The sequence below is a fragment of the Anabrus simplex genome, chromosome 1 (assembly GCF_040414725.1).
Source record: "Anabrus simplex isolate iqAnaSimp1 chromosome 1, ASM4041472v1, whole genome shotgun sequence".
Taxonomy (NCBI): Eukaryota; Metazoa; Arthropoda; class Insecta; order Orthoptera; family Tettigoniidae; genus Anabrus; species Anabrus simplex.
In genome coordinates, this window is record NC_090265.1 from 836,379,286 (window position 1) to 836,388,055 (window position 8,770).

Here is an 8,770-nt window from a genome sequence, read left to right on the forward strand (position 1 = left end):
TTGGTATGCTCCAGGTGGAGGAAGAAGAATTTAGAAATAAATTATTCCTTTCCCTTACACTTTTCCCACACACATAGGTTCGCGCATGTCACTGTGTAGCTCATGTGGACTTGTTCCTCCTTTACATTCGGATGTCCTTCCTGACGCCAACTCTATGTGGAAAGATGCAATCACTATTGCGTATTTCCATGGTGGTTCGTAGATTGGTGCGCAAATATGAGGATAAAGGTCTTGAGACAATCTCAAACCTCCGGTCTGCAACCCACAAGAACTAATTGAATGCGATTAAAATCCCCAGTCCAGCCGTAAATCGAACCCGTGAACCCGGGATACTCTGAATCGAAGGACTCAACGCTGTCCAGGTAGTGAAACTGAATATTGTTCCCCACGAACATGGGAATAGTGCTTTTCGGGTGTCACTACCTGCCGTAAGAGGCAACTGAAGGAGTAACCGCTAAGGGCTGTTAAGTTTTGAGAGTGGGTTGACGACAATGCGGCCACAAGCTGAGTCTGGCTTTGTTTCCAATTATTTGTCAGACTCAATTTTCTCCACATAAACGGTATTTTTAAGAGGCCTGGGAAGAAATCCTTCATTTTAAAGCCCGTCATCGGCCTTCTATGTTATTTGTTGGTACTTTAATCCTGAAGGATTGGACCTCATAGGTTTATCCGTTTCAATAAATGGTAAGTGAGGAGTTTTGTTTACTTACACTCCCCCGTGAAACAATGAGCACCTTCACTACCACTTCCACCTCCCTTGAACTTCTGAAGACTATTCGAATGCAATGCATTTGCTCTCTAACATCAAAGGCGTTTAGAAATATTCATTTACGCTAACACTTTTCTCTCCTTTTCCACGCAGTGAGCCTTCGTAATTTTTCAGAGCAGACCGCATGCTGCCCTTGTTACCTCTTAATTCATTCAAATGAAAAGCACCACAGAACTACATAACAGTGCATGAGAGAGAAAGCAGCGTGCGTGTTCTGCAGCAGATGTTGGCGTGGCAGAGAAACATGAACCATGCGAGTGCTAATGGGATTTGTTTGCGCAAGGATATTATGATATTACAGCATAACAGCAAACCACAGGGTGAACAGGATTAATCAACTAAACTATAGCTTCCAAACTGTTAATATAATAGAAAATTTGTTGACGATTTTAGAAATGGTATTGAAGTGTTCATTACTTAACGTGCAAGTACTACTGAGATGAAAGTAGCAGTATTGCCAAATAGATTCAAAATTCGCCTAGATACTTTCCTTTCCACACCATCTTCCTTATTTATGTGCGGTTAATGTAGCACTCGTTAATTTGGAACTTGCTGGAAATTTAAGGCCAGATCCTACTGCCACATCTCCAATATTCCTACCCAGCACTTTCAAGTTGGAAGACGGGCAGCTAGCATTATACCAGCACGCGTTACCCGACTAAAACCGACGATAACCCAAATTATAAGTTCCATAAACCTTCAAATTGTTAATTATTTCAAAATATGCCACAAAACACAAACGCGACGTTCATTTTGAAATGAGTAATGCAGTCGGATTTAATGATTGGTTTAACTCAGACAGCCAAAGAACATAAGTTCGTGAAGTATAAATACATAGTAGAGAGTTCATGGACTGACCGTCTAGTGTCGCTGTGGCGCCCCACAGCGAAGAGTTTGAACCACAGGGTGTTTTCGTGACAGTTCTTCGCTAGTTACAACAAGAGGCAGTTGCGTGCTTACAGTAGAATCAAAACCATGGTCTCTGTTGTGAAGGGTGTTGAATGTCAGCGGCGGGACTTTAGAATGTCGCAGTTCGAGCAAAGGACAACTTTGAAGTTGTATCAAACATTAGACTAATCCGCTAGCGAAACGTTTGAGATAATCAAGTCGAAATCGCCCGGATCAACACGACAGAAAAATGACGCGAAAGGACAGGTCAAAAAAAAAGTATGTGATTCTTGAACTGTTAGCGCCAGTCCACGAACATATTGATTCCAGTATGTACATAGGTGTATACTGTGTTATCCACACTGTACGTGATAATCCACGAACTTATTGACTGTAGTAGTATCCGCAAGCTTACGGTACTAAACATTTTAAGGTAAGGCACGCACTGAAAATGTTCTTGATCAAAGAGGAGGGGCGATAATAAAGGAATGATCAGCGACAGAAAGATAGTTTACTCATAGATACAAAATGCAAGCTAAAATAATGTGCGTAAGGTTTATTGGCAATTAGTTTTCTTCTCCCGAAAAATTGATTGCCGTGCGTGCGTCACGACCGCAATAGCTTTTGTCATGTTTGACCATATATGAGTAACATGTTAGCACACTCGTAATTGGAATACTTCAGTAGGGTGGATTAGTAACAAAAGTGTTTGACACCAATAAATGAAAACGGTTTGTGTGGTAAACTTTTCTTCCAAGCTCCCGAGTTCAGGCAGCATACAATGTACTACTGCCATCAATGATTCGTGGACTGGTGCCTACAATGTAGCCAACACAGTATACACTTACCTTCTGCAGTCAATAAGTTCGTGGACTAGCGCCTACTGTTCAGGCAACACAGAGTACAATTACGTACTACTGTCGATCAGTTCTTGGACTGGCGCCTAGAGTTCAACTACCACCTAGTCATTTGACGTGACCTTTCGCGACTCTTTCCCGTCTTGGTGATACGGTCGATTTCGCCTCCATCATCTCAAACTTTTCGCTAGCTGATTTGCATAATTTTTGGCAGAAGTTGAAATTTGTCCATTACTTAAACTAGGACATTCTCTAGTTCTGCCGCTCACACTGAACTGCCCTTCATAACGGAGCCCACAGTTACGCTTACTCTGTATATACGCAGCTACCTCCTCCTGGGACTAGCAGCACTACTTTGTGGTGCGACCAATAGCTGCAGTGCACCACAGGGACCTAGGTGGCCGGTCCAAGGGTTTTATATCTGTACTACATGTGTTTATTAAGACATTGTTTTATCTTTTCAGAGAAGACGCAGTGCCAAACATAGGTAAAATAAACTTGTTAATTCCTTCAAGAAACTATGAATTGAATGGAGATAGAATCTTGCACCATGTTCAGATCTAAAAGATGACGGTAGCATACTGAGACATCCACAATCACGACGTACACTGTGCTTGCAGGAAATGCCCTCCTGATGAATGTTTCATATACAGTACCAAGATATTTAATTTATATTTCATATCTCTAATCCTTTAGACAGCGTTAATTTAGAATTCTACCACAACGGGTCACTTCCGAAAACCTGTTAACTAGTACACATAATGAATAGTTGTTGAGAGTGTGAAGGCTGATTGGATCTCCAACAGCTCCACAACCAGCTACCTAGTCACTGAAGAAGTATTCGCGGGAAAGGGTAAGTGACGTAGTTTCCCGTTGCTTTCTTCATCGAGCCATAAGTTGCTATTATATCCCTGTCTGCCAGTCCCACCGAAATGCACGCACCGATCGACCCTATTAATGGCATTTCCAAGCCATTCACAGAAGGGACAGGCTGCATAAGAAATACTGTTATTGACAGCGCTCAGACCTCAGTCGCCTTCACATTATTAATGGAAAGCGAGGGATGAGACTGAGACAGGTCAATGAATGTAAATGAATATTTTAGCCCACATCCGAAGACACAGTGCAGTGTACACTTGAGTCCTTGCCAGTAAAGACATCAATAAACAGTTTGTTTATGAAATGGTCCTCTTATTTTGACGACAACAATGCTTTTTTTTTCGTGATAATCTGGATCCGTTTCGCATTGGTGACATAAAGGTAGCAAGCTTATCAATACATCAGTGCTATATGGGTTGCATATCTTCTGGTGTTATAAGGGGCTGGTGGACAATTCTGTATAGCCCATGGTGGCTCACAACCGACTGCGATTCTTTTTTGTGGCAGATATCTCTTAAAATCGAAGCGGAAGTATGAAAACGATGGCAAAAATTAACTAAAAACCTCAAGACAGATCGTCGTGAGCCTCTGCAATTATTTACATGTGATTTGACATATGTGAGGATGTCCACTTGATTGTACAAAACTTCTTGTTTAATCCTGTTTATTTCTTATTTCAATCTTTATTATTAACCTTTTCTTTACTTAAATTTTTGACTGGATGGATTACGCAAATTATTCACATTATTCCAGTTCATTGATCTACGTACATTCATCAAGAAATATGTTATGTAAAACACGTTCCAGCCTTAGTTATCACTGTCATTGATATATAAATTCCTCCAATCATATTAGAGTGCCTATTTTGGAGGAGGTACACGTGATAGAATGATAAAGCATTTATACTATTAATTTAATTGTCATCACTCACATTATCTAGAAAAATTTGAATCCATTTCTTTTTTCCATTCCCTGTTGAAATTAAATTTCCTCACCTCCACCGTTAATAAAACGGCACTTGCTGGCTGGAGGAGGGAAGGGTCTAGGAGGGCTGTGAGTGAAAAGAGAATGAGATAACAGACGGAAGCTCCATTTACACTCGATCCTGTCGGCTTCTATCTCTACCTCCGAACTGGAATAGACTAGTGTACACAACGAACCAGAAACAACTGATAAATTCCGTAATCCTGTGGCAAATGCTATTTAATCTGCAACAAGTCAACCTCACACCAGATACGAAATTCTGCACGATAAAGGCATTCTTGGAGTGTCCGTGATAATGTTACAAACTTTCGCGGTGACAGAGGACGGCAAGTGGATCAATTTGAGATAATAATAATAATTTCGTGTGGCTATTTCTAGCCGAGTGCAGCCCTTGTAAGGCAGACCCCCGAATGAGAGTGGGCAGCATCTGCCATGTGTAGGTAACTGCGTGTTATTGTGGTGGAGGATAGTGTTATGTGTGGTGTGTGATTTGCAGGGATTTTGGGGATAGCACAAACACCCAGCCCCCGGGCCATTGGAATTAACCAGTGAAGGTTAAAATCCACGACCCGGCCGGGAATCGAACCCGGGACCCTCTGAATCGAAGGCCAGTACGCTGACCATTCAGCCAACGAGTCGGACATCAATTTGAGGTAAGGAACGATATTCCGGAAACGATCGAGTCAAAAGTTAAGCAAAATTCTACTCGTTTAAGTCCGTCGTCATCCTGGGTCATTGTACTGTGGTACCAATTGCACTGCTTCACTTAATCGTTGGAACAGTCGTGGAAACATGGTGTGAGCCGGATGTCTCCTACGTGGATATTGGTCCTTGCAACCGTTCGGCTTCTCTGCTGCTTCCATTTGCTTGCCCATACACGAACACCATAAATATCTGAAAGTTCCGTAACCGGTACAATTCCATTTGGATAGGGCTGATCAACTTACCGCTTCAACCCGCAAACACAGACTGAAGCCTACAGTACAAACATCGCACACCGATCACGTCAGTACACAACACGCCATCTGCATTGTTGTCGTTGATTCATTTTCCAAGCCTCCTCTGCTCGTCGGGATTGTCTCCCTTATTGTACTCTTATCACATGTAGTGCACCGTACAGTCTGAGGTATCAGAACGATTCTTGTTTTAACATTTGACTGCCGGCCGCAGTGGCGTAGGTGGATACGGCGTTGCTCTACTAATCCAAAGTTAACGCGTTTAAAGGCGACTGAGGTCGGTGGCTTTTAAGGGTGTTTAAAGGTGACGTGGCTTCCGGCACGTTAAAGAACTACTGCAGGACGAAATTCCGACACTACGGCGTCATTTAAGGACGGGAGGACGTTATAAAACTGGGATTACTAATAACTTTGACTCGAATGTTTCCAGAATATGATTCCTTATCTCAAATTGATACATTTGTCGCCTTCCATCATCCCTGAAAGTTTGTAATATCACGGTTACATTCTGTATACGCCAGCCCCGTGTCGGTAGATTTACTGGTACGTAAAAGAACTCCTGCGGAACTAAATTCCGGCACCTCGGCGTCTCCGAAGTCCTTAAAAAGTAGTTGGTGGGACGTAAAGCAAATAACATTATTATTATTACATTCTGTATAGTAGCATTTACTTCTGCCCACCACTAAGGTCTTGGGCTGTCACTCCGAAATGTTTCACTCTTGATTGCCATAATTAAATAGATTTCTATAAATCCTGTCCCTTGTTGACCTAAATAAGTCTTGTGGCTGGAGGTCATCTCAAAATTTGCGTCATGAAATTAGAAATACAATATTTGTGTCGTGATGTTACGTAGCAAACGTTCAGGCTGTGATGTGAAGTACTGAGGGATGGCCATGATTGAGAGACATATAGAAGGCTTTTAATCCCAAAGTCCTCATCTCACTTTAAAATTATTTCATTCGCGGTAGTTTCATAGGCCCTCAGTCAGTTTTCACCCTTTGATGCACTCAATCTTGCACTTGTCGACTCCAAATTTCACATACATTTCTCCCGAAAACGATTCGTTAGATGCAAATTAATTAATCGTTATCGATATTTGAGTTTCATTTCTTGGAAGACATATATATGGTCATTTTATTTCCCAAAGGGGAAATTTGTTGCATTTTTAAATCGTTCAGAGACTACTTCAGCGTAAAGTGATAAAAATGACTTAACTTGTTGGGAAAGGAACATCCCAACGCTAAAAGTAAAAATCAGATTGAATTTTACAATATTTACAATATTTTACCACACAGCACAAAAAGAGTATAGATTGATATTGAATTATTTAACAAAATTTTGTAACTAAGCAGCAATGAATATTCGTTCGTTCGTAATCTGTTTACCCTCCAGGGTTGGTTATTCCCCTGGACTGAGTGAGGGATCCCATCTCCACCGCCTTAAGGGCAGTGTCCTGGAACTTCAGACTCTGGGTCGGGAATACAACTGGGGACGATGACCAGTACCTCTCCCAAGTGGCCTCACTTGCTATGCTGAACAGGGGCCTTGTGGGGGGACGGGAAGTTTGGAAGGGATAGACAAGGAAGAGGGAAGGAAGCGGCGGTGGCCTTAAGTTAGATACCATCCCGTCATTTGTCTGGAGGAGAATTGGGAAACCTCGGAAAAACACTTCCAGAATGGCTGAGGTTGGAATCGAACCCAACTCTACTCAGTTGACTTCCCGAGGCTGAGTGGACTCCGTTCCAGCCCTCGTACCAGTTTTCAAATTTCGTGGCGGAGCCGGGAGTCGAACCCGGGCCTCCGGGGGTGGCAGCTAATCACACTAACCACTACACCACAGAGGTGGACGCAATGAATATAATTGCTCCAAAATAAACCATTTAATATGTTTAGGAAACCTCTTGCGATGCCTCTACTTATTCAATTTTCTAATGGTACCTGAGGTGAAAATCCTAGGAAAGCAGGAAGCTCAGATTTGACGCTGTCAGCTCCTGGACTAGAGCCTTGCCGATAAGGTAGCTTCTCCATTTGATACACATGTATGTCTGTAGATTTGAAAGGTTTGCGTTGTCCCGTATCTTTGAAGTATTCCACATCCTTTAATCCAGCATACATCCATTGTGACACTGAATTATTGATGTGTGCGCTGGTGATTATTTCAACCAGCTGGGAAACCGAACGGCCAAATGATTCCAGTTAGCTCCAACATCAATGTTCTACATCATGGGGTCTGCTCCTTCCATGTTCTGTCTCATTAACATGACAGATGAAGGGGTCGTGACATCTATAATAACAGTTCAATACCACTGTCAAGCGCGTAACATGTCTAGCTAATGGGGCCCGCGGATCGGGAAGCGGGAAGGATGAAATCATTCATATCTAACTATAGATGACATCTTTGACATTAACGGAGTGTAACTTTATCTTACATGTTAACCGATAAAAGAAAAGTTAGTCTATTTATGAATATACAAACACTTCAGTTTCTAAGAAACCTAAGGTGAACCTGACTCAAGAGGTGAATGATTATTTGTTTAAATAAATACTTTTTAAGTGGTTGAGGAAGCATAGATTTAAAAGACGTAGGTTTTTAAAATGTTTAAGTTTCGTTTTAATTCTGAATACCTATTCGAACGCAAAATATATGGCTTGTGTATCTGTTTGTAAACATCTTCCATGCATACTTTATACATTCTAATAGGTTAATGCATGGCAATGAGGGAATTATGCGGAAAAGTTAGGAAAACGTCAACAATCCCAAGATGTCAAAAACAATACATATGGTAAAGGACAGTTATCTCGTACCTACTTGTTGGTTAGTTACAAACAAAACTACCTGACTTGAAACAAGCAGCAGTGTTGATAAAACCAACTATAGGATCACTTAGCACCTATCTATTTTAAACAAGCCGGGCTGAGTGGCGCAGACGGTTGAGGCGCTGGCCTTCTGAACCCAACTTGGCAGGTTCGATCCTGGCTCAGTCCGGTGGTATTTGAAGGTGTTCAAATACGTCAGCCTCGTGTCGGCAGCTTTACTGGCACTTAAAGGAACTCCTGCGGGACTAAATTCTGGCACCTCGGCGTCTACGAAAACCGTAAAAGTAGTTAGTGGGACGTAAAACAAATAACATTATTATTATTATTATTATTATTATTATTATTATTATTATTATTATTATTATTATTATTATTATTATTATTATTATTATTTTACAAATGGGATTAGATCGCATTTGACACTCTGAAATGAAAATCCTCAGCCAGTTTCCAGTCATTAGACCGGGTCAGGAATGGATTGAATGAAGCACCATCTAGCGGCGAGGATAGGAATTGTGCCGGCTTCCGAGGCCCGTCACACTCCTCTGGAGCAGTGATAAATGACTTAAAGATGAAATTAAATGTTAATGGAGAGTGTTACTGGAATGAAAGATGATGGG